This window comes from Hesperophylax consimilis, chromosome 2 (assembly GCF_061612785.1).
Source record: "Hesperophylax consimilis isolate HC1 chromosome 2, BYU_Hcon_1.0, whole genome shotgun sequence".
Taxonomy (NCBI): domain Eukaryota; kingdom Metazoa; phylum Arthropoda; class Insecta; order Trichoptera; family Limnephilidae; genus Hesperophylax; species Hesperophylax consimilis.
In genome coordinates this window covers 46,959,709-46,984,172 of record NC_142837.1, presented here as the reverse complement: position 1 = coordinate 46,984,172, position 24,464 = coordinate 46,959,709, and the positions used below count along the sequence as shown (strand labels likewise).

General features: G+C 39.1%; 1 long non-coding RNA gene across 1 annotated transcript in view; it reads right to left on the bottom strand.

The window, feature by feature from the left end:
- LOC149426068 (uncharacterized) overlaps positions 1–24,464 on the bottom strand; it is a 331,284-nt gene that overhangs the window by 190,832 nt on the left and 115,988 nt on the right. The window contains exon 2 of the long non-coding RNA XR_016304342.1: positions 22,358–22,397. This is a non-coding gene — a long non-coding RNA (uncharacterized LOC149426068). The remainder of the gene's footprint in view (positions 1–22,357; positions 22,398–24,464) is intronic.

Sequence of the window (24,464 nt, the reverse complement as noted above, 5' to 3'; positions counted from 1 at the left end):
GAACATACATATCCCTGCCATACACATCAATATAAACGACGTTATAAGTAAAATCAAATCCCTAGACAAAAACAAAAAGGCTGGACCTGATAATGTACATCCCAATATCCTGATAAATTGCATTACTTCACTGGCTGAGGCGATTTTTCTATTGTTTAATCAATCCCTTGACACAGGGTGCTTCCCTGATATTTGGAAACGTTGTTATCTAACTCCTATATTTAAAAAGGGTAATAAAAGTGATGTTACTAACTATAGACCAATATATAAGCTATCCGTAATTCCTAAACTTTTTGAAAAACTATTACTTGATAAAATTTCACCATGTATTAACCATCTCATTGTTCCGAATCAACACGGATTTTTGTCGGGTAGATCAACTCTGACAAATCTCTCGTTATATGAAAACTATATATCAAACGCATTAGCTAACAGAACTCAAGTCGATTCCATATATACGGACTTTATCAAGGCCTTTGACAAAGTATGCCATAAAATTCTCCTGATCAAACTACGTAAGCTCGGTATTGACGGAAAACTTTTAGAATGGTTTTCTAGCTATCTAAATGATAGAGTTTTACTTGTAAAAATCAATTTATTCATTTCCAATCAATTTATAGCTACCAGTGGTGAACCACAGGGGTCTCATTTAGGCCTAATATTATTTTTACTGTTTATAAATGATATTGTATATTTGATGAAGATATTAATGCGTTACTTTTCGCAGATGATTTAAAAATATTTAAAATAATCAAAAGCGCTGAAGATTGTATCTGTCTACAAAATAATTTGAATAGGTTAATTAATTGGTGTTCTCTTAACAAACTTTATCTGAACAAAAATAATAGCCCGGAGTGAAAGAGGTCGAAATTTTTTTTTCTTAGAATTTCAAAAACCCAATATCATTTAATGTTGCTGTAGATAAATAGCTGTTGAAAAATATTTTTTATTTTTTTTTTGACATATGATCTTCAGGTGGCGCAGAGAACCTAAAATTTTGAAAAAATTATCGATTCTAGAAATTTTTTAAAAATTTAAAACAAAATTGTTATCATATTTTACTTTATTATTTGCATTAAAATATAAGGAACATTACTAATATATATATATTTTTTGATCATTTCAGCCTTCAGTCGTGTCATATGCGTATGGGGTAGCTCCCTGAATTCCAGAGGAAAAGTATAATTTTGTTTCGAATTTCGGCATTTCTTTTCTCGATTTTATTCTTGCTCGAATATATCCATCGCGTGCTGTACTTCCGCAAACAGCCAAGCTAGCTTCAGTGACCAGCTTCACACCTCTTTCCACAGCCTGTGTGTGACAGGAAAAATTTTCAATACGGATATTTATATGTTCGCTCATAATTTTGTCCCATAATTCACTGTCATCGTATTTTTTTTAATGGTGGCTAGAATATTTTTTCTGTCTTCCAGTTTATCAAATCATAATAATCGTTGGCTTCGAAGTTTAGTTTTGGAATCAAGAATGTCCTTACTTTTTTCTCCTTTACATTTTGTCGGGCTTTAAGAATTCTTCTTACTGCTAATTCTTTTATATGCTGTCTTTAGTCTTGTAGCATCGCTAATAAAATATTTTCAGAATGAGCAAAGAAAGAGTTCCGCTCGATTATTCGAAAAACAATTGTTTTCAACTCATATTTTAAATAGGAGCATCTTTTTATCATACTAAGGACAAGTTTCGGACAATCTTTACATGAAGGTTTTGTTTTTATGGTGAACCATATTGGCGCATACACTTTTATCACAAACGTAGCAATCTCAACCAGACTATGAGTTGGAAAATTTGTTGCTACATATAGTCTCAATATTCTATTTGAACAGGTTAGCCAACGAGAGTGTGCCAGCTTTCCTGGTTGCTTATTAGCCAAATCAGTTTTTACGCTACCTTGTGTTACAGCTTGACAAATTTCATACAGATATTTTTGATCATTGCTTAGAATTTTCGATATCGGGTAAGACTGTCGTAATTTTATGAATTTTCACCATAGGGAGGTCTTCACAGTGCTGTAACATCTTGCCAATGACTCCTGCGAACGTATTGGGACCTGGAGTACTGCCATCCAAAGTATTAAAAAGATGACGCAGTGGTAATTTAATGGCATGCAACAAACATATAAACCAGTGTAATGGTCTATTTAAATGTCTTTCAATCAATGCGATTGCTCCATTCTTGAAGCCCATGTTTACAGCCGTTCCATCGCATCCAATGGCTACAATGGTTGATAAATCTCCGAAGTGCAAATTTAAAAATTCTACAATTGAATCCTTAATAGAATTAGCGGTTCCAGAAGGAGGCGCGACGTAACCAATGTACTGAGAATCTGGCTCGGAGAGCAAAACAATGTGTTCTTCAGTAATGGTTCTCCTGTGGTACTTGTTATCACGTTTTTCCTGCACAATGGTTTTGTCTTTCCGACCATCAAAATATAACCCACTTATTTTACCGTCAGAACTCCCGAAGCTCGAAATCTGCCTTCTTTGCAACTCTTCTCGAACTTTTCGGCGCTCGCTTCGTAATTTACTTCTATCTATTACTTTTGAGAAATCTTGTTTACAAATAAAACCAATATCTTGAAGAACTGCACTGACAATGATTGATGCTGATCTGTCGGAGACACCAGTCCTGTCACAGGCAGTGGCAAGATTTTTTAATCGATGCCTCATCTGATTTGTTTGTGATTTCGATGTGGATGGCGTGGAGCATGTCGGAAAAGGTGTATAAAAGTCTGGATCTTGACTGCTGTCTGATAATCTTACACTACCATCCGAGGTCTCTGAAGTCTCTGGTGAGGGGCTCAGAGGTTTCTCAACAGTCTGATTTTGAAGTAATTTATTTTGCCTCATCAGTCGTAATTGCGTACGCTCCAAAGCTTTGGATGCCACTATATCTTTTGAGCCGATATACATTTTGCGGCTACTTCTCTGATCTTGCAGGAATTCTAAGCTCCTTTCTGGGTATTTTCACTAAACATTTACAAAAATCAACACAAATGCACTTGCAAACAGCAATATCAAAGAGTTTTTTTGTTGCATCTTCATAAAATTCAGTTTTCTTTTTAGGTACTCGACATTTCAAGTATTTGTACTTGTGATAATACCGGGTTAGTTTAGTTACAATTTGACGTTCAGTTACAATAGAAATAGACGCTTTATTCCACAACGTAATTAGATCAATTGCAATTATTTCACGTATATCTTTCACAGAAGGATCTTTTCCATTTGATAACCACTGCAAGTCATTTCTAATCCACAAATAATACTTTATTACATCCGAATAAGTTGGCAACACATTGTCTTTTAATTTTTCTGGGCCACCAAACATAGAACACATTGAATTTTTTCTTGTTTTAGGCATATTACAAAGAAATCACAATCAAGTTTTCGCAGCTGTTCCAACGAACGTGCTAATGTCTGTTAATTACTGATTGACTGCAGCTGTTGTTACGCAAAATAGTGTCAAAGGGTGGGGGGAAGAGAAGTAAGTTAGCTGGCTAAAACTAAAATACATTTTGTGACGTTTAAGCTGGATTAGATGATGTGCTTGTTTACTAACAAAATCTGAAAAAACACCATTTTTTGTAGAACTTTAGGGTCAGTGCGCCACCTGAAGATGAAGTTGGAATTTTATGATATTTTGTGTACTTTATAGGATACTACCAAGGCACCCATTGGTAATATAGGAAACACGAAATTTGAAAAAAAGTTTTTTCACTCCGCCCTAATAAATAAGTGTTATTCAATAATATTTTACAGCATAAATCAACCAATTATTCATTCATATAAACTCAATAACTCAATCCTTACCTTTGTCGAAGAAATTAATGACCTGGGGATAACTTTCGACTCTAAATTAAACTTTATTTTTATTTTAAGGAATGAAAATGCTAGGCTTCATTCTTCGAAATTCCAGAGGTTTCAAGAATATTTCAACATTAAAAATTTTGTATACATCCCTGGTTCGTAGTCAAGTCGAATATAACTCCTCGATCTGGTCCCCCCACTACAAATTACATTCAGATTCAATCGAAAAAAATCAACATAAATTCCTAAGACACATTAATTTTAAACTCGGTATTCCTATTGAAAATATAAACTATAATTACTTGATGAAAAATCTAAATTTATTAAAATTCTCAGATCGAAGAATTATATCCGACTTAATATTTATGTTCAAAATTGTAAATGGTGGTATAGACAGTCCTGATTTCATTAACCTCATTGAATTTCATATACCCACGAGAGCTACTCGTTCTAAAATTTTGTTTAAATGCAACAATATCAGGACTGAGCATTCCAAACACTCGCTTGTACCTAGGTTGCATGAAGTTAGTAATAGATACGCAGATGTGGCAGATCTATTTAACTGCACGCAAGGTAGAGGTACAAGAGGGCTATGCTATCAAATCTTTTCAATCAATATTAATTTAATCTAATTCTACCTTATTTGCACTATAGAAACTTATGTACTTGTATACAATTTGGTAGGCGGGAATGGGTACCGCCGCCCTGGGAACCATTTATTGGATTACCAACACCTCTGCCACAGGTCACCCCAAGTGGTTCGCTACGTTTGGTGACTTAGCAGGGGTGCCCGGGTTCATGGGTTAAGGTTTGCCCGGGTCTTGGTGGCGGGTGCGTCGGCCCACCTTCTGCGTGGCGGGCCGGTTGGGAGATGCTGGTTGAGGGAGACCCTTTACAACCGGTTACCGCTGTCCGGGCCGCTCAATAGTACAGGGGCCCGACCTTCAGGCACACGACTAAGGGTAAGCTGCCCCATCAGCGAGTGAAAAAACCCCGCCACTGCTGTTGTGCCGGTTCGTGACCGGAGGGGACCCAGCAGCAGCGTTTGGGGCGCATTGGATGCCCTCTCCAGCCGGACTCTCCCAGCCTATCGCCTAGCACCGCAGTGGATGGGCTGGAACCAAACGCTCATCACTCCTGGACAGCCTGAACCCCAGATTCCTACCCACTCCTCATACCTTTTCTTTCCAGACCTTTCCTTTCACCTCCTACCCTTATAAAAATAAAAAAAAATTCATGAACATACAACACAAAAATTTTAACATCGTTACAGCGGCGAGTAGCAGGCGTCCCCGGTGCGGGCCAAAACTGTTGGTAAATTTTGCCAACATTCGCGGCCTGCACACAAATTTAAATTCCGTCCATCACCATCTTTTGTCCCAACGTCCCAACCTTCTTTTTCTATCCGAAACTCAGATAGCCGAGCCGCCAGACTCCTCCTATCTGGACTGCCCGGGCTTTACCCTCGCAAGCAAATTCCGACTGAAAGGAGGAGTCTGCCTCTATAGTCGAGCTGACGTCAACTGTGTGCGACTATTGAGTCTGGAAAACTCCAGATTCGACGTAATGTGGGTGCGCGTCAATCTTGCCAGTACGGCAAGATTCTACGCATGTCTATACTGCTCACCGAACCATAGCGAATCAGACACTTCCGAGCTCTTCAAACATTTGAGCGATACTATTGATGATCTCTTGCCCCGCTACCCTTCGGCCGAGTTTGTTGTTCTGGGGGACTTCAACGTTTATAACGAACCATGGTTGAAGTTCTCAGGCCCAACGGACTCGGCTGGCCGACAGGCGGAATCCTTTGCCATTTGCTACGGATTAGAGCAATTGGTTCAGGAGCCTACAAGGGTTCCTGATGTCCAGACTCACCGCTCCAATCTGTTAGACCTATTCTTAACTACTGTGCCACACGGTTATAAGATTGACGTCACAGCGCCTTTGGGATCATCTGACCACTGCCTAATGACGACATCAATCCCCGTTAGCCTCAGACCAACCAATGAGAGGCTGAGGAGAAAAGTGTGGCAGTATAGGTCAGCAGATTGGTTCGGTATGCGGGCCCATTTCAACGCTTTTCCGTGGTCAGCTGTTTGTTTTCGGACTTCGGACCCTTCAAGATGTGCCCAGGAGATTGGTGAAGTCATCAAATCGGCGATGGATGGCTTCATACAATCGACTACTAAAGAAACTGGTGTGGGCTCAAAGCCGTGGTTCAGTCGACAATGCTCCGAAGCAGTTCGACGAAAAAACGCGGCTTACCGAGCCTACAACACATCTTGAACGCCCGAAAGCAGATCAGCATACAACAAATCGGCAAAGGAATGCAAAAGAATCATCAATAGGTCAAAATTCGAACACGACCTGCAGATCAGCAAAAAGCTGGCTGCCTGCCCGCATGGCAGCAGAGCATTCTGGTCGCTTGCGGGCTGATTAGGTCAAAATTTTTGCAAACCCAGTTTGCCACCTCTTACCAGACCTGACGGCTCACTAGCAAACACCGCCACCGAAAAGACTAACTTATTAGGGAAAATGTTTTCGGAAAACTCGACCCTCGACCACGGGGGTGCTGTTCCGCCGTCGGTTCCTCACTGCGGCTTCTATATGAAAAAGCTGAGGATCCGGCATCGGGATGTACTCCACGTCATACGGGGGCTCGATGTTAACAAGGCTAGTGGACCTGATGGAATACCTGCCCTGGTATTGCAGAGGTGTGCTGCGGAAATAGTTCCAGTTTTGACAAAGCTCTTCAAAATGTCCCTGAAGTGTGGCACTTTGCCCTCTGGTTGGAAAAAAGCGGTCATTCACCCTATTCCCAAGAAAGGTGACCGCTCCAACCCGGCCAACTACCGCCCGATAGCGATCACATCAGTTCTGTCCAAAGTGATGGAACGTGTGATCAACGAAAAACTGCTCACATACCTCGAGAAGAACAAAATTATCAACGACCGTCAATACGGATTCCGGCGGAACCGCTCGTGCGGTGATCTTCTCGCGTATGTGACGCATGTTTGGGGGCGGTGTCTGGAACGTCACGGTGAGACCCAAACGGTCGCACTAGACATATCCAAGCCCTTTGACCGGGTCTGGCACCGAGGACTTGTCAACAAATTGCGTTCTTACGGACTTCCCGCATCCCTGTGTACGTGGATTACTGACTTTTTAAGGGATAGGTCGATTCAGGTGGTTGCTGACGGTTTCACCTCTTCCTTGCACTCCGTAAATACTGGCGTCCCACAGGGATCGGTTTTGTCTCCGACTTTGTTTTTGTTGCACATCAATGACCTTTTGACATGTGCACCGATTCATTGTTACGCGGATGACAGTAGAGTTCATGATAGCTTTTTGTTTGACAAGCCCCCAAAGGGCACACAAACTCCAACGGCTCGGAGGGCTTTGAAGCAGAGAATGGACGGTTATCTCGAGAGTATTTCCTCCTGGGGTAAAATAATCTCGTCGAATTTAATGTTTCAAAGACCCAATCCTGTCTGATTACGTCTAAAAGGGATCCAAATGATAATCTAGTCTCCTTCAACGGAAGCAATCTTCCGAACAGGCCTTCCATTGATATGCTTGGTGTAACTATAAGTGACCAGCTCAGGTACGGGGGCTCCATCGAAGCCAGAGTAAAGTTGGCCTCTCAGAAGCTGGGCGTACTGTACAGGGCCCGCAGATACTTTAATAGTACACAACTGCTCACCCTGTACAAATCGCAAGTGCGCCCTACTGTCGAATTTGGCAGCCATCTCTGGTCTGGAGCCCCAAAATACCTGAAAAAAACCCTTGACTCTGTGCAGAAACGGGCGGTCCGTTTGATAGATTCCCCAATCTTAGCAAACGGACTGCAATCTTTAGAGCACAGGCGTCAGGTAGGTATGCTGTCCTTGTTCTATCAGTATTACAATGGAAGATGCTCTGAGGAACTAGCGTCATTGATCCCTTCGGCACCGGTGCGTAGTCGGGATACACGCCAAACGCGCGCCCAACATTTGTACACAGTTGACACTTGTCACATGAGAACGGGTCGCTTCTACGATTCGTTCTTAAGTTCAACAGCTCGGCTGTGGAACGAACTGCCGGCCTCTGTGTTTCCTCCCTCCTACAACATGGGACTCTTCAAGACCCATGTTCACTCCTTCCTCTCCAAAAAAAGACCCTCCACACAGCATCCCCAAAGATGATATAGGCCCCGAGGGAAATTATTTTCTTCAGGGCCTCCTGTGTGGAGTAAATATAAAAAAAAAATAAAAAAAAATCTCTTGTTTACTTACTTACTTACTCTCTAATATCATTTTTCAATCAAATGCCACATATATTTGTAATTCTTTTTTTTAAATATTTCTACGATTTTAACTGTGACATATTATCATTGTTTATGGTATATTTATACCGTCGATATTAAATAAATAAATAAATAAATTAAATAAATATGTGTTTCAAATTAAACCAGTCTATTTAATTTAAATTGAAACCCACCAACATTCATTTTTATCCCCTTTGTTATCATGTATATACAGTAGGCGTATCGAAAATTAACAATTATTTTATTGCATTTAATTTTAATTGCGGCCTAAGTTGAACACCTGCAAGTTTGATGACCCCTTTTCCCAAATCATAATATTTACCAGTTGAAAAATATATCAATCTGTTACCAGGCCGCAAAAAAACTGAATCTAACATGAATCAGTTCGAAAACCCTATTTTCTAAAACGAAATTAAAATATTAACAAAGCCAGTCGCTGGGCGAAATATTATTGGCACTAAAAATACCTGCCTTTTGAAAACGTTAACATATTTTTGCGAGCCGACGTCACACAAACGCTTGTAGAGGACATTATAAATAGGCCATTTAAACAAAATATTTGGTATTAAGTTTCAAAAATTACCACGAGTGGACGGAACACCTCCAGTTACAACGTGATCTGTAAATTATAATTTAAAATTATAAATTCCTGAGTCAACTAAAATCTGTAGTCGCTTCTGTTCCTACATCACGGCACAATCATTTTAAAGGTTAAAACTATGTGCAACGAGCTGTTTACGGCCGGCACTCGGCAATCAGCTGAGCCAGAGGCATCTGTCATCATTACAATAATGGGGCGTCTCCGTGTGCCGGACATTATAATCAAATGATCATGCCGCCGCTAAATTTCTGCGACTTAACTGCCTACTGCCTCTGATCATATAGAGGCTGGCCAATCCTTGCTGCATTGATGCTGAAAAAATAGAGACTGATGAATTTCTCCTGGCTACCGACTGAACCAGCCACAGATGCTGACAACCTAAAGGCTGACAATTCTTGCTGGCTACCAACTGAATAAGCCATTGATGCTGAAAACCTAGAAGCTGGCCAATTCTTCCTGGCTACCGACTGAATTAGCCATTGATGCTGACAATCTAGAGGCCGGCCAATTCTTCCTGGCTACCAACTGAATTAGCCATTAATGCTGAAAACCTAGAGGCTGGCCAACTCTTCCTGGCTACCGACTGAATTAGCCATTGATGCTGACAACCTAGAGGCTGGACGATTCCTGCTGGCTACCAATTGAACTGCTCCAGCAGTCGCCTACGGAATTTGCTGTATCGTATGGCGCAATGATGCACAATGTGCTCTAATCTGAAATTATCGCTGAAAAAATTCCGATTGTCTCAGTTTTCTATCTGTGTATAAAAACCCAGATGTATTGAAATACATATAACTATTTCTTTTGAATTGGGTTGGCTGTAAAAAATAGGGAGTACCTATAAGCTACACCTCTTTGTACTTTTTGTATACCAGTACAATACTTGTAATTAAAATGTGAATTTTGATTGGAATCGTCTTTCTTTTATGATGGTTTGGATAGAATACCTCACGGTGTTTTGCTTAAATCATTAATTTTAATTTTCATTAAATCACAAGTATTTGAATTTTTTTAGCATTTAATGATTATTTAAAAAATTAAAACACACATAAATAAATTGCTAATTTTCCTTTAAACATGAAACTAATTTTAACTACTGATTTTCAAAAAATATATTCATTTTGGTTGAAAATTTTGTCCTCAAATTCAAAAATTTTAACCTTTTATATAAGTCTATGTAGCAGTTCCTCTTAAGGTGAAAATAAGTCGAGCGTCCTCTTGGTAAAGAAGTCAGTGACGTGTGGACAGATCGGAGAAAGGAATAAATCTGAAACAACAAGGCTTGTCGTTTTGGCCTTCCTGTCTCCTGTAACCCCGGAACCGGCGTTCGTTCCGTCCGTCCTTCATCTGTCGGTTCGTTTGTCTCCGCACCCTTTCACAGATAAATAAATACTTCAGCCAAAGTTATATTGAAATCTGTTACGCGTTAAGCGCCGCATTCCAAATAGATGAATAAAGTTTTATTGGATAGTTTTGTAAATAAAATAACCTATCTACAAATATTTCATAAATTAATTTGTGAGAGTTGATTGATTGATGAATAGCCTGAGTTGGCTGCTGCGCCAACAAGTCATTATTTAAATTTAATCTTTTTTGTTCGCAAAACCAAAACTTCATTTCATATGACACTCGCACCAGCTAATAATTAATTTATTGAATAGCTGCCATTTAATACTCAAGTGTCTCGGTTGTCGGGTGGATTTGACAGACTGGCTTGCTTAAGCATTGATAAATAGTTGTTATCAATACAATAGAAAATAAACAATTGTTCATCAATACAACAAACCTCCATTTATAATTATCAAATTGAAAATTAATGTTTTCAAGTAGGTCCATATTGAAATTACGTAAAATGGGTACTTTTGACAAAAATCCAATTTCCAATTTAATATTTCCAATAATGAGAAACTAGTCATTTTTTTTAAAATCAGTACCTTCTAATTTAAATAGATGTATATATTTTTTAATTGTTATTAGTTAAAATAGTTTAAATAATTTTAAAAGTTTTAATTTTCCGAGTCTGCTAAAAAACACATCTAATCTGTGGAGGTGACTAGTGATGTCACCAGTAACCCGTCGCAAAAAGCCTACGTTTTTACTTTAAACCGCCGTTGTATTCTTTAAAATATTCTTATGATTACCCGCTTTTAACACCAAAGAACACTAAGTAAAATGTCAACATCTCATCACTAATTTTATCGTATTGAATCAAAGTGCAAAAATGCATCCATGACACGTAAAAAAATAATGAGCGTTTTTGTGCGTGGGTTTTCTAATTTACTTTGTGAATGTTTTCAATAAATATACCTTTTAAATATCCTATCTGTCTTTTAAACACTTCTCATAAACCAATATTTTTTTTGTCCATATTATTTTTAATACACTCAACCGGTTTCACCACCATTCCTTCATCAGGAGCATAATAAAACATAGTTGGGTGTAATTAAAATAATGTGGTCAAAAGAACTTAAGGTGTTTATATTGTAAATTATGGCGAGCCACAAAGTTAATGCTTTTAACTAATACTTCTTTAAAATATTTACGTTAAATCAGCGTTTAAAATTCCTTTGATCGTGCCATCTGTTGTCGAGGTATCCCCGTTGTATTCTTCCAACCACTTGCGTACCATATTTTATAAATATATTTTATCCTCCCGACTCATACTTCTCTTTCCATCTGCTCTGCATATCTAAACAATCTGTAAGTTTTAACTACCTTTTCAAAAAGGATTTTTAATCTTCTGAAAAATCTCTTAAAATGGAAAAGTTTTTTCACGTTTTTACTTATCTAGATAATTTTTGTGATTGTTTTCTAACCACAAAATAAATCCGTACTTTTTCATCCCGACAAGCAGGAGAACATTTATTTACCTCTTAACCGCGTTTATCTACGGGGTAGCCAGTAATGGGCGCCCCGAAACCACTCTCAAATTCAGAGTTCCTCCTTTAAAGTTTATTAACCGGATAAGAGTTAATCTCTTCGTACGACAGTACTAACGGCGCCAGAGAAGGGATGGAACTCTGCAGGCAGTGGATTAATTCACTATCCAACCAATGAGGTAACAAAGTTCTATAAAACTTTATTAAATCACCTCTTTGCATTCATCAAATAATTAATCAGATATTTTCTCGTTCACGGTTACAGCACAAGGTAAAGTTTAGCTAAAGCTCTGACTAAATCAATGTTCACAATGTTCATTTCTGATATTAAATCGCTGTAATCTGGTGCCGGGTCATCTGTTTATATTCCTTACAATATGGCAGTATTGTCTGATAAGGCAACTGCAACATGCGATAGTAACTGGTAGCGTGTGCACTAAAGATAATTCGTGCATTGTCTCCGTAACACCTGCTTTTCGAAAGTCGATTTCCACTTCATATTTCAGTTACTTGATTCAAGGGAGTCCTTATTTCTAGATCCATTATATTAGTTAAACCTGAGTACAATATTAAAACTTTAACTTTATATATTTTTTTAATTTGGTTTTACGCCCAGCAGTGCTTTAACGTGGGTTTTGAGAACAGAATTTACTAAGTGAGCTCTCGAAAATTTTACAAAAAAAATTAAAGCATGATATAACAGTAAAACGATAAACTGAATATGAAACAATATTATTAAAACATGTAACAGTAACATAAAATAAAAAAGAAACTATAAAAATATTACAAATAAAATAATACAAATCACTAAAACTACAATACCAACGCTACTATAATTTGTAGTGGCAACAAAGTGCTGGTATTAATTACAATTGTTTCTATAAATGTTATTTAAATATATCAATAGTACCCCCAAGCATGTTGCCCAAATCATGCATCCTATTTGTATCGAACATCATATCATACAACTAGATTAAGTTGTTGCCAACCACTGTATTAATATCTTGAAGTAAGAAACACCTGAAGGTTTGATAACCCCCTTTTTCCAAATTGTAATATTTACCAGTTGAAAAATCTATCAATCTGTTACCAGGCGGCAAAATATTAACAAAACCAGTCGCCGGGTGAAATATTATTCGCACCTACGTCGGCACCTACACATGCGTCTGGAATGATAAACAAGTTGTGGTGATGATATTGACTTCACAAAAACTTGTAAGTGAAATTATAAATAGCAACTAAAACACAATATTGGCTCAGTCAAGTTTCAGAAATTAACACGAGTGGACGGAACACCTTCAGTTAAAACGCGATCTGTTAATTATAAATTCCTGAGTGTCAACTGAAATCTGTAGTCGCTTCTGTTCCTCAATCACGGCACAATAATTTTGAAGATTAAAACTATTTGCAACGAGCTGTTTACGGCCGGCACTCTATCAGCTGAGCCAGACGCGTCTGTCATCATTACAATAATGGGGCGTCTCCGTGTGCCGGCTCTTATAATCAAATGACAATGCCGCCGCTGAATTCCTGCTGGCTACCGACTGAACTGCCCACTGCCACTGATTACCTAGAGGCTGGCCAATCCCTGCTGCATTGATGCTGACAAAATAGAGGCTGATGAATTCCTCCTGGCTACCGACTGAACCGGCTACAGATGCTGACAACCCAAAGGCTGACGAATACCTGCTGGCTACCGACTGAACTTCCCACTGCCGCTGATCACCTAGAGGCTGGTCCATGCCTGCTGCATTGATGCTGAAAACCTAGACGCTGAAGAATACCTGCTGGCTACCGACTAAACTGCCCACTGCCACTGAATACCTAGAGGCCGGCCAATTCTTGCTGGCTACCGACTGAATTAGCCATTGATGCTGAAAACCTAGAGGCTGGCCAATTTTTCCTGGCTACCGACTGAATAAGCCATTGACAGCCTAGAGGCTGGCCGATTCCTGCTGGCTACCAATTGAACTGGCCACTGCTCCAGCAAAAAACAAGAAACCACGAAAAAAAAATAAGAGTGATAAAAGAGACAAAGGCGACAAGCAAGTCGTGCTACTTGATGACCAACCAAACCCTACCATAGTTTCGATCGAAAACTCACCTAACCAGGAAAATAGGAAACGTGCCAGAATTAATGATTCACCTAATAGCGAACAAGAACGGATTATCCCCTCTATGGAAAAACTGATGAGGATTGTTAGAATTATTAATGATGGCAGCAATAGATTAAATAAAACCGACAAAACGGAAATTACCACCTTGGTAGATGCACTCATGACGGATTTGACCTCCATGACGATTGAACTTACAAAAGTAAAAACGAGAGGTGCAACCATTGAGGAACTTTTGGAAGCTCAACAAAAGATGTCAGATAAAATGGACAAAATCATAGTACAACCGCCTGTCACTGTACCACAAAGAAGGAGTTATGTCAGTGTAGCCTCGGGAGCCCCAGCATCACAGACCATTGTACTTAATGGGTTAGAGCGACCAACACCTCAAAAACAACCTACGGTGCTGTTTTACCCTTCGATCGCGGAGGGTAAAACTTCTGAACAACTACAGAAAGCGCTCACAGAAATTCTAGATCCTAAAAAGGACGGCTTTCAAGTGGTGCGCACTCGTAAGATAAAGGGAGCTGGCCTGGCCTTACAGACCACCTCTCTTGGAGGTCTAAATAACATCAAAAAGGCTGAAGAAAAACTAAGCGCCCAAGGAATTAAGATGATCTCCCCCCAAGGCAGATTACCCAAAATCGTTTTGTATGACGTCCCAAGAGGAGAAGCAAGCTCAGACGTGGCCCTTTTTGAGGAAATTTATACTAATAACATTTCAGATAAAGGTAGCCTCACCAAGGAAGATCACATAAGGACCATGCGACGAGTCTCGCTCTTCGGAAAGAGGGACGGGCCGTATATGAACATGATCTTAACCTGCCATCCCGAGGCCAGGAAAATTCTAATCGACAGTGGCCATTGTTTCCTTGGTTGGAATTCTTGTAGGGTTAGAGATTTCGTTGGAGCCACTAGATGCTTCAAATGCCATTTGTATGGTCATATTTCGAAGGTTTGTACACAGGAAGCTGCCATCTGCAGACATTGTGCAACAACTGGACATGATTTCGAAGTCTGCCCCAACAAAGGCAAAGCGGCTGTCTGTGCTACTTGTAGCCGTTTCAAGAAGCCGTCCAACCACACAACAGGTGACAGACAATGCCCGGCCCAGTTGGCTGCCATAAACGCTCAGGTCAGAATGACTGATTATGGCCGTTAACCCTCTCTTTACCATAGGTCAGATCAACCTCCAGAGATCTCGGGCAGCTACGCTCGAGGCGCTGAAGGTCATGTCCGACCTGAAAATCGACCTTATGCTCATCCAGGAGCAATACACCTGGCAAGGGAGAACACCAGTAAGTCATCCAGGGGCGGTGCTTGAAGTAGGCAGATCACCGGGGGCGGGTGTCCTGGTCAATACCACATTGATCAGCCCCCTCCTCCTGGTTGGCCTGTCGAACGAATACCAAACCTGTGTATCTATTAATTTTGGCCAGATAGAGATTATTTTAATCTCAGTCTACTTTAAATATAGCAACCCTGTCGGACCACACATTCTGAGCTTGACGCGCGCCCTTAACGCGCTTAAAGGCCGTAACATAGTTATTGGAGGTGACTTTAATGCTCGCTCCCCAATGTGGTTTGACGATAATAATCATAGAACGGAACGATCAGACGCCGTTGAGGATCTAATTGCTGCGCAAGGTCTATTACTATTAAATGAAAACTGTCACTTAACCACATTCGCAAACATACATGGGGAGAGCAACATAGATCTAACTCTTTGCTCTGGATCAGTTGCGACCAGGATGTCAAACTGGAAGGTCCATGATAGCGCAATTGTCTCCGATCATAGATTAATTACTTTTGCTGTGGGGGTCCAGAAGACCCATGCTCCGAAAACCTCCTGGAACTTCAAAACCACAGGGGCGAATTGGGATAACTTTGGGGAGGCTCTACGTGACACTCTAAGGGGATTTCACAACGTAGCAGCAAACGATCCGGATAATTTGGGGAATTACTTTAACGCAGCCGTTGTGTCAGCTGCTGAACGGTCTTTGGGAAGATCAAACCCAAAAACCGCTATTAGAACGCCGTGGTGGTCGAGTGAGTTGACTTTGCTGAAGGGGGACTATAAGAGGGCTTTTAGGGCACTTGGATCCCTAAAGAGGACTGGTGGCACGCAAGAGATGCTCACATCTCTTAAGACTCGTGTCAGTAGGGCCAGGAAAGCTTTCAAATTATCTATCCTCTCGGCAAAACGAACTGCATGGCACAATTGGGTAAAACAAGTGGGTAACGCCAACCCGTGGGAAATCCACAGCGCAATCGAAAAAACGGGAAAAGGTTCTGACCGGTATTTGACTAGCGTCATATCGGATAATCCCTCTGGGAACTCTGAGAGTACCGATGTGACCAGCACACTAAACACCTTGTTGGATAAATTAGTTCCATTAGACTCAGTAATCGGGGAAAACGACCACCACAAACAGATAAGAGCTCTGTCACGGCTTCAACCTAGGATCCTCGCCAGTGAGGATAGAACGCTAAAAGTAACTAAGGCTGAAATTGATGTTATAATTAAGGGTTTGGGTCCGAAGAAGGCACCAGGGCACGATCGTCTTAATGGTATAATAGCGAAGAACGTCTGGATCCATGCCAAGGAAGAGTTGTTCCAGGTTATGGAAACATGTCTGCGTAGAGGAGTTTTCCCTACGGAATGGAAGAGAGGTGTGCTCAAGATTATCCCAAAGGGAAACGACAAACTCAGGACGGACGTGAAGGCCTACCGTCCAATCACCCTTTTGCCTGTTTTCAGCAAAATTTTGGAAACACTAATAAATAACAGGTTGCAGCAATATCTTTCACCAGCATGTGAGCGACAATTTGGCTTCGTCCCTGGGAAATCTACCGAGCACGCCATTATGTATGCGCTTGAATGGGTGAAGGTCTGTCCAAAGAAGTATGTCATTGGAATCTTCTTAGATATAACTGGTGCCTTCGATCACGCGTGGTGGCCGATGTTGATCACCAAAATTAAAAATAGAGGCTGCCCACCAGACCTTTTTAAAATCAACTGCGATTACTTAAATGATCGCACAATAGAGATCGTTTATGGTGATCAGAAAATAGTGCGTAAGGTTGATAAGGGATGCCCACAAGGCTCCATATTGGCACCTAAATATTGGAATATAAATTTTGATGACTCCTCCAGGTTACCCTTTCCTGAAGGATGCACATCGGTCGACTACGCTGATGATAAGTTGTATCTGGTCTCGGGGGACAGCAGAAGGGAAGTGGAAAGAAAGGCTGAAGAAGGTTTGCGAGCAATCCTCAGTTGGGGTGAGAGGAACAAGTTGAACTTTGCCCCCCAAAAGACCGTGGGACTCTTGATGAAAGGCACCCTCAGTAGAGGAAGAAATCCTTTCATCAGAATGGGAGCCTCCACTATTCAATTTGCAGACTCTGTCAAATATCTTGGTGTAACACTAGATCGATCGTCTTCCTTTTTAACTCATGTTAAAGAGGTCTCCAGCAAGGCCCAGGCCCTCTTCTTGAAACTGAGAAGAATCTCTACAGCTGAGTGGGGGTTGCGATCCCCAGCGCTGCGACTACTTTATAGGGGTACATACGTGGCGCAAGTCTCGTATGCTGCCTCTGTGTGGGAGCACCGTTTGGGGAATTCGCTTATACTCTCGGCTCTCAAGAGGGGTCAGCGAACCCCCTTGCTGGCGCTCTCCGGTGCTTATAGAACCGTTGCTTCAGACGCTTTGCCCGTGTTGGCCGGTATTTTGCCAATCGATCTAGAAATTAGGGAGGTTTTAACGAAGAAAAAGTTGACCAGGGGACTCCCCGCTACCCATCTCGGCGTAACTCTTACGCCAGGCGGTGTCGGGACTCTTCCTGGACTGCTTAGACAAATGAGTGATTTGTCACTCAACGAGTGGCAATCTCGCTGGGATAGGTCGAATATGGGAAGATGGACTTTCTCCTTCTTCCCATCAGTTAAAATCAGAATGGAAGGAGCCCACATTAAATTGGATCATCACATGACCCAAATTTTGTCAGGACATGGTGAGTTCAGGGGGAGACTACATAGACTCTCCCTGTCCCCACATCCAAACTGCGCGTGTGGTAGTTCTGATCAAACCGCTGAGCACATTTTGTGGCACTGTGAGATTATGATGGATGCAAGAGATGAATTATTGGCCGGTTTGGAAGTAACAACGAGACCGGTTTGGAACTCCGATCTCGTCTCGAACAAAGTGAATTTCGAGTGTCTGAGGAAGTATACAAAGATCTGGGTTGAGAGATGGTCTGATCTTAGAGTCGAGTACTAGACTAAAATCGATAGCTTTAACGCCAGGTGTTGCTCCTGGACACAATGGACTACGAGACAATTGTTTTCATGTACATATTTATAACTGTTTTTTTTTTCTTTTTCTTTCTGTTTATTTACTGTATTAATTAGCATTCTACAAATTTTCTGTTCCTGATTATACTAATGTTTATTATTTGCATCTAATGTTTACTTTCTATCTCTTATTGCAGGTTATTTTGGATATTTTGTAACAGACTGATTCTGCTTATAATTTTTTTAAGATTTTCTTTTATTTTTATACACTGCTTTGTATCTTGTTCTTTCTTTTCTACTATAGAGTGACCTGCTTGCTGGTAGTAGCACTGAACTTATATTTTTCTTGTGTCAGTCCGGCGTACCCCAACTCTGGGGTGACAGAAGACCTCGTCCGTGCATATCAAACTTCAAGATCAAATCACGATGAGGGATCTGTGTCATCGTCTGCTCGCAGCGCCTCCCCTGAGGTCAGGAACTGGACTGAGGATGGGCCGAACGTGGATCGGCAACCTTCCGCCCTGCCTCCAGGTATTCCGACGCTTTCTCCTCATGGTCTTCGGGATATTCCCAACCCCAACTCACACTTCTCGTCGAGGCACAACCGGTTTCCTGGCTTAGGGGCGCGGAACCTGATTCTCGTGAAGCCAATCCAACGCCCAGCTTTCTCTCCCTAGGTCTGCCTGTTAGTGGGTATCGACACCCCCTTCACCACAGAAAGAGGCGCATACTTTACCATTTTTCTTTTTTGTTCTCTTTGTAGGTGGCTGTGTATTATTTTAATTCTTCTCTACCTATTGTTGACATTTTGTAAATGTGTTTTTATTATATTAACCAAGTAGAATAGAACTTACTAAAATTATTAAAACACAGCACTTGCATACTGCGAATAACATCGTATGCATGGACATTTTGGAGGTCTTGTTTTGAAATTTTAAATGTAGATTCGTTTTTTAAAAAATTAGCGTCCTTGCGAGAGCTCTGAAGGGGTACCATCAGTACCTAAAACAGGGCGGGGAAGTGGTGGGCCTCCTCCAAAAATGCTCCAGCAGTCGCCTACGCCATTAGCTGTATCGTATGGCACGATGATGCACAATATGCTCCAATCTGAAATTATTGCTGAAAGAATTCCGACTGTCTCAGTTTTCTATCTGCTTTCGATTCCCAGTTGAGACCGTTAAGTATTAATTTTTCTGTATCTTGTTCTGTTTCATGTTTTGTTTAGATTTATTAGTATTATTTTCTTCTTCAATAACATTTATTTTCAACCGTCAATCCCTTACCAACTAATAAACAGCTATTTACCATACAATGGTTGTTTATCAATTGTGTAAATTTTAAAATACGTTTATTAGTATGGCTCGGTGAGTCAGTGCGTAGTTATTTATCATGTAAGTAACAAAGTCTGTCAGATTGAAAAGTTAATTTGATTCTATTCAATTTAAAATGCTTGAATTTATATATTATGTCAAAGTTTTAAATGCAAAGACAATGCTTGATGTTCTCTCTTTCTAAAACTGTAAGTATCATAATATAACTGAACACAAGAAAAAAAAAGAAAGAACGAGTTGTTGTATATTGACGTGTCAGTTGGTGACAACTACAAACAATACTACAAAACCCGGTTGGATAATTTGGTTATAAGATTTTTTTATTTTCCAATAAATGTCCTTGAGGTACAATAAAGCGAGAATTCACATTATTAATTTATTTAACATTTGAATGGAAATTAAAATTACATCGTTCTGTGTTCACCGGGTTTGCGTGTGGGACATAATTTAACATTGGCGAAAATTGTTTTTAATTTGCGATGAAAATATACATAATTTATCAAAATTAAAACATAACGAAATTAAAAACATATCAATGAGTTTTCAATTTAATATTTCATTTTTACCGGAATCGAAATAAGCGTTAAAATTCGACGCTTTTTAGTATTTGTTTGACGGTGTACTTGAAAACTTTTGAATAGGCACTACCGGCTGTGGGCAAATAATAAAACGTACAAAAACGGTCTACAGTTATAAAAATACAACCCCGTAAATTTGTGCACTAAGCGTCCAAACCCTAATCATCGACGTATTTGGGCAGGGATTTGTGCGTTAAATCAAGGAATAAAACCACACACGTTCCGTCCAATAATTGGACCTTTCAATGGTCGAGCTTCGAAGAAAAGGACATAAGGTTTTTATTGTCCGCGTGAGCAAAGGTAGGGAAAGACGGAGAATAAGGGATGAACCTCTAGAAAAGGAGGGGGAGGAAAAGGAAAGAGCAGAAATAAGAGATAAACGAAGAGTTTAATGAGAGCGGGCAACTCTTCCATTTCAGGAGATATCTGATTGGAATACTCAATTGGATAACTTTAATCCACAATGGCAAGAATCCAATCCAATGCTACAATATCGATACGGAGACCGGCTCATTATCCATTATATACCAACCATTTAGTCAGCGAGGGGACCTGCAGATCGGAGATTCCGATAATATCATTTCCGCATTCTTTTACATCGACTGCTTAGAAATAATATTCATACAACGAAACAAATTCAAATGTAGCCTCCTTAGTAAATCTTTATTCGTAACATACAAATAAAGTAATTTTTAAATCATCCGATTATTACGAAATATATAATTACGTTTCGGGGACATATATTGTTATGAAAATTAAACTAATTATATAAAAACTTATAATATTCGTAATTAAATTCTTTTTACCTTAATTGAGAGCATTATTAAAATTGAATAAAATGATTGTGATACCTACCTCATTCGTACTGTATTATGTTTTTTTCCATAAATATTGTATGCAATTTATGTATAAATTAAATAAAATATATGAATATCCCATAGAAGTGCAGAAGTCCAGATATTATTAATTTAAATAAAAAAAAGCTTGTTTACACAAATTTATCAACATGTTGCAGAAAAAATAGTTTCTTCATCAGGATGTAAGGTATATTATCAAGAATATATTTTAATGCGCGTGAAACTCTATACTTCAATGGACTATATACTATTATGAACACACGAATGAATTATTAAATAAATTTTCCTAAGCAACACAATATCGGAAACAGAATTATAAAATGAGTTGAATTATTTATAAGCCACCGTTATGTCAATAAAAATGTACCTACAATATAAGATTTCATGATTATTATAATGCACGAACCTCACAAAGATGCGAGTTCCAGGTTTTGCAGCCCTCACAAAAACCATGTGGCAGGTTTAATAGAGATGAAAAAAACTTAAGAAATGTCGTTATCGTGTAATCTTTAGTGGACCAGTCAGTGAATGAGTTGGCATCACGTTGGCATCATTTGCGCATCAGCTGGCTAAGTCGTTCATCACAACACAAGTCACATTTTCCGCTTACTGTGGTTATAGTGGGAGGTTTTTAAATATTGTCAGATTATTCGTGACCCATTAAAAAAAAATACAATTTAAAAAATCCCGCTATAGTCGAGATTCCACCATCGTAACATACCAAACATAAACATTGTTCTGATCTCAATTAGCAGGCGGTTGAAATAATATGGACCCCAACTTTGAGGTTCCCCCATTATTTACTATCCCCTCAGTCTCTACAATACTCGACAGCTAACGTCGTTTGAGGGTAACCATTAACCAATAGACTAACCTAGGCCAATCTATGGGTGAGCTCATATACTAATATCATGTGTAGTACATAATGTGACCCCTTTCTCTTATTTTTACCATCGTCGGAGAAGACGATCAGAGGAAGTCGAATAACAAGTAAATAATCAACCCTTTAGTCACACGTTTGCTAGAATAGATACTAGATACATTTATATTAGACTGAAATTCTAAAAGATTCATGGAACTCTAGGATTCCTCAGTAGTTCGTAGAGTTCCTCGTAACTCGTACCGCGTAGCGTGTCAACAGCGTGATGTAGCATTCCCTCGAGACGAAATTCCGTCTTACAGTTCATTGTCTTCAAAAAACATTCTAGATTATTACTACAACTGTGTGTGTAATCTTAGACGCCAGTCTAACGAAGGAAAACACCTACTTTGTTCGCGGGATGTAAAAGGTTTTACTTTTCTTTCATTGGATAAACACAATTATCTCACGCGAACAGATAAAAGATAACATACAAATAATAATATGACTTTGCGCGCGTAATGTCTTTATGATTGTTTTCCGAACAATGGGCGATAACAGGAGGGCTGTGGGTGGGGGTGGGGGTGCGGGTGCGGAGGAGTGGAAGCCCGGGATAACACATCATGAATATTTCAACGTAAACTCTTCTTCAGAGTTAACTCTGTACTGAACAGCCTAAATAAGCCATTGAATAAATCAAAATATGTTTCTTACCTGGTCTGAGCTGGAGCGATGAAAATACGTCAATCGGGATCTGGAAAAAGAGTTTTTATTAAAGAAAGCCTTCAATGCGGATTTAATAATAACGTATGGGATGGATTTGTAAAGGGGAATGAGAACATAACAGCTTTGAGTTGAATCATTTATAAAAAGCTTAACACGAAAAGCAGTGGACTTTTAAATGCTTTTGTTTTATAAAATCACCAACGGCAAGTGCTTTATAATATGTTTTTATTTTATTCATTTTAAAATCCAGTCCATTAGACTGTTATCCAATTTATTTTTAACTGTCATTAGATTTATTTTATCTCATTGGTTGTCATTTATCACTAATACAATATTGTTTTATGTCAAAATATTATATTTTATATTAAAGGTAGACATAACGTAAGTTATAATCTCCGAGTCAATAGATGGCGAAAATACAAGTTGCAAGTTATGCTCTAAAATATTCAACGAATTATTTGTTTACGTCGTTACATACGCAATATGAATATGAAAAACATAATTTGGTCCGTGTAAAAACTCAATTCTTTCAAGAAAGGGACACAAATACAAAATTGTATCGGTTATACAATCCAATGTTGTATTTATGCCTTTCTTGAAATAATTGAGTTTTTATACAGATAAAACTATTCATTCATACTCATATTGCGTTTGTACGAGTGCAAACAAATAATTCGTCTTATTTTAAAACATAAAAAAGTCACTAACAGTAAATAACATAATTAATTAGTATTAATGTTTGATTAAATTATGTATTGGTGTAGTTTGTTTCAATGATGTAAGCGAGCGAGGTTGATCATTGCGCCTGTGGCGTGACATCCCAGTCAGTACCTACCCCGCCCTTCAGAAGACGTAAGCGTCATGGAGGTAAATCCCACAAATTCGGAAATTAAATAACCGTGCGAGTCAAAATGATGCATGATTATCTTTAAACTTTAAGATTTAAAGTTTTTTCAATTTTACAAAACACGTCCCTTACTCGCAAGAAGACATTCCAGAACAGCTTTCACCCAAAAACGTAATTACTGTTCATATTGCCTAATCAAAATAAGACGAAAGGCAAGTGCAAAGAGTCATACGAGAAAACAAAACATTGACTTTATGCGAAAGCTGTTGATGACTGATTTCTCTTTAGAGTTTCGTCAAAGGGTCAATTTTAAGCGTATCTTTTGTATACCTTTGAAAAATTATGTATTTTTTAACTTCATTATGTTTTTTTCTTTAAATTGGACCACGACAACGGCTTATCTTTTTTTAAATTCCATGAATCGATCAATTATGCAACTAATACAATTTTTTTCGTTATTATTTTTCAATTAATTTTGATTAATCGGAATTGAAAAAAGTGCAATTATTTCCAGAGGTGAAGTAAATGCTTTCTACGTTTGGATATGGGTTATTTTACCTTTGGATAGCACAATGTACCTTTAGACAGGGGTTATTTTAACTTTGGACAGCACTATGTTACCTTTGGACAGGGATTTTTTTGCCTTTGGAGAGCTCAATGTACCTTTGGGCAGGGGTTATTTTACCTTTGGACAGCACAATGTACCTTTGTACAGGGGTTATTTTACCTTTGGACAGCACAATGTACCTTTGAACAGGGGTGATTTCACTTTTAGACAGCACAATGTATCTTGAGACTGGGGTGGTTTTACCTTTGGACAGCACAATGTATATTATGACATGTTTTTTTAACGTTTGGATAGCACAATGTTCCTTTGGACAAACTTGATTTTTACCAAAGAATGAAAATTTTAATTTTATTTAGAAAACAACCTTTAAAATATCTACTACTTAGTAAACTACATGTATGAGTCTTCATAATCAATTAATGAGTCAAATGAGTCTCGGAATCATCACGGTAAGACTTTTGTGAAAATATTTTTACAGGGGTGTCCGGTCCTTATTTGAAATGCATTCAGAGAATTACTAACGCTTCATTTAAGATAATATTTTACCTTTTATAAGGCACTCCGTGCAAAATTCTCGTTTTTCCCTTCCGCCTTCCTTGACTGGTTAGTCATTTTCATTTCAGGTGCTTTAGAGAAGGGGAGGACCAATTCGAGATAGACATTGACATTTTTGCACAGCT